The following is a 4,546-nucleotide window of genomic DNA, read 5'->3' on the forward strand; positions in this document are numbered from 1 at the left end:
CCCCCTGCAGTCTCCTTCAAGCCACGGCCCCTAACGCTCTGTTCCCCCAGACCGGTTAATGTGATGTCACTCGGGTCCTTAAACATACTGCGCGCGGTCTCTCTCACACAAGCTACCTGCACCATTTTGTCTATAGCCACAAAATTAACACTTCTAGCTGGAGCGACGCCAACTGTACGTGATCCAGCAACTGCGGAGGTGCATTCGGTAAGTCTAGGCATTTTGAGATGTCCTCTTTAGCGTAGCAACCGTTAAGTTAGCGATAGCTCGTTGCTAACGTTAGTTGTGGACACAACCTAGCGTGCTGGTCCACAGACGCTAATCTGATTGGCCGCTGGGAGCCTGGGGCGGGCTCTCCCTCAGCGGCCAATGGGAACTGTTAGTTCTGAATATATTATAGAAACAGACCATTCTTGGGACCCAACGAGATGAGGAAGTGACAACTCTGTCAGAACAAACGGGGTTGCTATATTTTCGACAAATTAATCCAGAATCATGTTTTATGGACCAGAGACACACGTTTTTAAGAGGTTACAGCTGCACGAATTGGGACCTTTAATAACCCCCATTCCCTCCCCCCACCCTTTCCAGAACTGAAGAAATGACACATAGGTGTATCTCAATCATAATAAATCAAATTGTCCATATTGGAACAGCATATCAATGAAATATAGCAGTAAGAAGAAGAGAGGAGAAATAATAATAATTTGATGGGCGTTTTTGAGGGTGCAACGATCTCTTTTTATGAACATACTGGGTAACTCTTTTAATTCCCCTCAAATGAATTTTGATTTGGAATGGGATCACTCATTGTTCATTTGAATCTGTGTTTAACAGCTTGTAGTTGTTATTGTAATGCAACAGGTTTTTTTCTGCTCCTTGAGTGGGTGATCATAATTATAGTCATTAAGATCTCTCTCGCTCTTTCTTTATTGTTTGTGTGTGTGTGTGTGTCTGTGTGTGTCTGTGTGTGTTAGTGAGTGAGGAAGAGGAAGATGTGTGCTCAGAAACAATGATACTAATATTGTCACAGTAATGTGTGTGTTGTGTACCAGCATGCATGTGTGTATTTGAAAGTGTACGTGCATGTGCGAGTGCATGCACTCACATGTGTGTGGGTGCACACGTGTGTGTGTGTGTGTGTGTGTGCGCATGTGTGTGTGTGTGTGTGTGTATGTCATTGCCAAGAGCTAGGACTTAGATAGAGGTGCTCCTGAACATGTTTAAAACAACAATGTAACAGTAAACGCTGTAACAGTACCCCACCTATATTGTTTCTAAAATGGAGCTTGCAGAGATCACTTTTAATAAGATCACAGGACAGAGTCACTTAATAACACCACAGGACAGAGTCAATAACATCACAGGACAGAGTGTCGAGTCCAGAGATCATAATAAGATGACAGGACAGAGTCACTTAATAACATCACAGGACAGAGTGTCGAGTCCAGAGAGCATTACTTAAGTGGCTGGATTATTTGCTGTTTATTGCTTTAATGCTTTGGGAACACTCAGATATTGAGCAGACTGTCAGAGACCACAGGATGTCATGCACAGTCTGTTTCAGTGGCTTTTGTCGAGACACTGCAGACTGGCAGTGTGCTGCTCGACTATCTGCCTCCTTGCAAACCTATTAGCACAGCAGATATACCTGCTATACTCCTTTTGGCCACAAGAGAGGGCGAGACTCACCATTGCCCCTCCCCCTCCACAGCTGAGAAGACGTGTGGGAAGGAGAGAGGTCACCAGGCCTGTGACCCTGTGGGCTGCTGCGGTCCAAACATGACCTCATTCAAACCATGAGACTGGTGTGTGGTATGCCGAGAGAAGCTCTGTGCTTGAAACTATGTTCATGTAGTTGACAGGAGGATCGGTAAGAACTGCTATGCAGACCAAAGTTCCTGCCAGGAATTAAAATGAAAACAATGGAGATTATTATCAGGTTATTTCAACTCTACATACATGTCTACATGGGTGTAGCGTTTCAGGAGTGTCTACATTTTTAGCATGACTTGCTCCAATGGGCAAACAACTATTGTTATTATAATACTATTATAAATATATAGCGCTGAACAGTCACGTGACATTTCTTGCCCCGGAAGTGAGTTTCCCATTCATTTCTCCATAGACATTTTGAAAAATCTAACGAGTTTTAAGGCTGGAAGGCTGGAACCAAGCCACCCCGTGACCTACTGAATCGCAAAGAAATGAATGGGAAACTGACTTCCGGGGCAAGAAATGTCACGTGACCGTCCAGCTCTACATGGCAATGTTGCTGCTATTGTTCTTCCAAGTGATGTAGGTGGAGAATGAGAGAAACTTCTGGCAGCGTTGTTGCCAAGCTTTACCCACTGAACCACAGGATCACTGCATTGTTTAAAGCGTGACAGGAGAGACAGCGCGGGGTGACATGATGACAAATGGTTAAGACTTGGGTCTGAGGTATGTTTTTGCATCACTTTTGTTGTTCACTTGAATCACAAAAGGTGTGTCTGCACATTCAGTGACCTCACTTTCATAGTGACCTCAGTGACATCACTGACCTAAATAATATGGGCAAAGCCATCCACTGTTTTTGGACGTTTTGCAGCAAAGTGTTCTCTGTCGCCATCTTGTGGTCTTTGCGCAGCTCACGTGAGACGGGGGTTTCCCAGAGCCGCAGCTCCGCCTGCTATTGGTCCGTGATGATCGGCAAGCTGCGCGATCACTGGACAGCCGACCTGCCAATCACCCCCTTTTATATCGGCTATTTTACTCCAAAAGGGCGAGTTATATAAGAGATGACCACAGTTGTTATGAAAAGGAGAAATTAGAAATATAGACCAAAACCGTGTTTCGGTCCAGGCTGTAAAGATGCTTAATCAATCACTGTTACAAAGTGGGGCATTTTAACATGGGGGGGTGAACGGGAATGACGGGACTTCTGAGTCCTGCCTCAAGTGGCCATTCGAGGGACTACAGCTTTCACGATTTCTTCCTCGTCTTCAAGGGAAAACCTCAGAGCTTGCCCACTGATAGGAAGGTGTCTCCCAAACAGCAGGAAGCACTTGGGTCGATCTGCCGAAGTGAAAAGTTGTATAGTGAAGTCATTTTAATGCAGCATCGTGACAAAAGTCATGCTATCAGATCATGGCCAGCAGTTGAGCAGTGCGTTTCCTCTCTTGCCGCTACCTTACCTTGAAGACAGCGGGTCAGCGGGGGGGCCATGTTTGATGCAGCCGTACAGCGGGGGAGCCATGTTTAATGCAGCCGTACAGCGGGGGAGATGCAGCAGCTTGCCTGGTCATGCTTTGATCATCACCATGGCACGCCCGGGGCTGTGGGACCAGGCTGTTGGAAGTTTCCCTACGTGAGCTGGGTTCATATGAACGTGTCGTACAGGTACTGTAGGCCCACATGTATTTCAGCCTCACAAAGGCCTGCCAACACCTTTGATTTATTCACCTTATTCTTTGCCCACACATGGACGCTTCCGCATTACGTCATTTCGTAATAGTATTTCCGTTTTAGAACTGGATGTAGATTATTTCTTCGACCTTTATTTTTTAGACTTGCCAAAAAGCTGCCAAAAACCCTGCAGGCAAGATGGCCGCCCACACTCCCCTCCTAAGCTGGCAGAATTACTCCCCCATAACATATCTTGGCCAATAAGTATGTAACATACAAAATAAAACAACCCGTAATATCTTAATTTTATGTAGAATGCAGAGGACATGTAACTGTTTAGTTAAATTTGCATTCCAGGAATATTGTGCTCTAAAGATGACGTTGGTTAGTGGCTCGAGACTGTTTCGTCCTGAAACCCACACGTTTTGCGCCAGCGTAACCTATGTGGCATTCGAAATAACGCATCCGAGATAGAAAACGTTATGAATATAGCCACGTTATAAACAACAAACTAACACTGGTGATCCGTATGGAAACAGTGTTACTCGAAATGGTTAAAAGTTATATCAATTTGGTCATTCAGTGGCATTTTACTGCCATATAACATAACTAACTAGCGGCTAATATTAGCCACAGTAGGCATTAGGCCTACCCATAGATGCACTGGTCTTAAAGGGCTCGCACCGCGTGAACTACAGTAAAAATGACCGCCAACTAGCGCTGAACCGGAAGAACAAATACGTTTGCGTCGAACGCGGAAGAGAGAGAAAGTGGGCGTGGTGAATAAGGTGAATAGAAGACCGCAGGAATGATTCCGGAAGTCCTGGATGTTAGTTAGCACCTCCGTGTCCTACGTGTAAAAGTCAATGGGGGTTTTTGTATGGGGATTTTGATTCGATGCTTGAAATAATTCCCATTAAAATCCCATTGACTTTTACACATAGGAACCAGGAAGTGCAGGCACTTCTGGGTAAGCCTACCAAAATACATCATCCTTGCATCCTCTATTCCACGCTGCTTGAATGTAGGGTGTGTTTTGGCTGCTGTCCATAAGATGGTTCTTGTTGTACCTTTACTTTGAATTTGTCAAAACGATCAGATTCAAAATCACCAAGATCGTTTCTATTCCGGTACATTTATTGTCCTGAATGGATTACAG

The sequence above is a fragment of the Poromitra crassiceps genome (genome assembly GCF_964638095.1).
Source record: "Poromitra crassiceps genome assembly, chromosome: 4".
NCBI classification, from domain to species: domain Eukaryota; kingdom Metazoa; phylum Chordata; class Actinopteri; order Beryciformes; family Melamphaidae; genus Poromitra; species Poromitra crassiceps.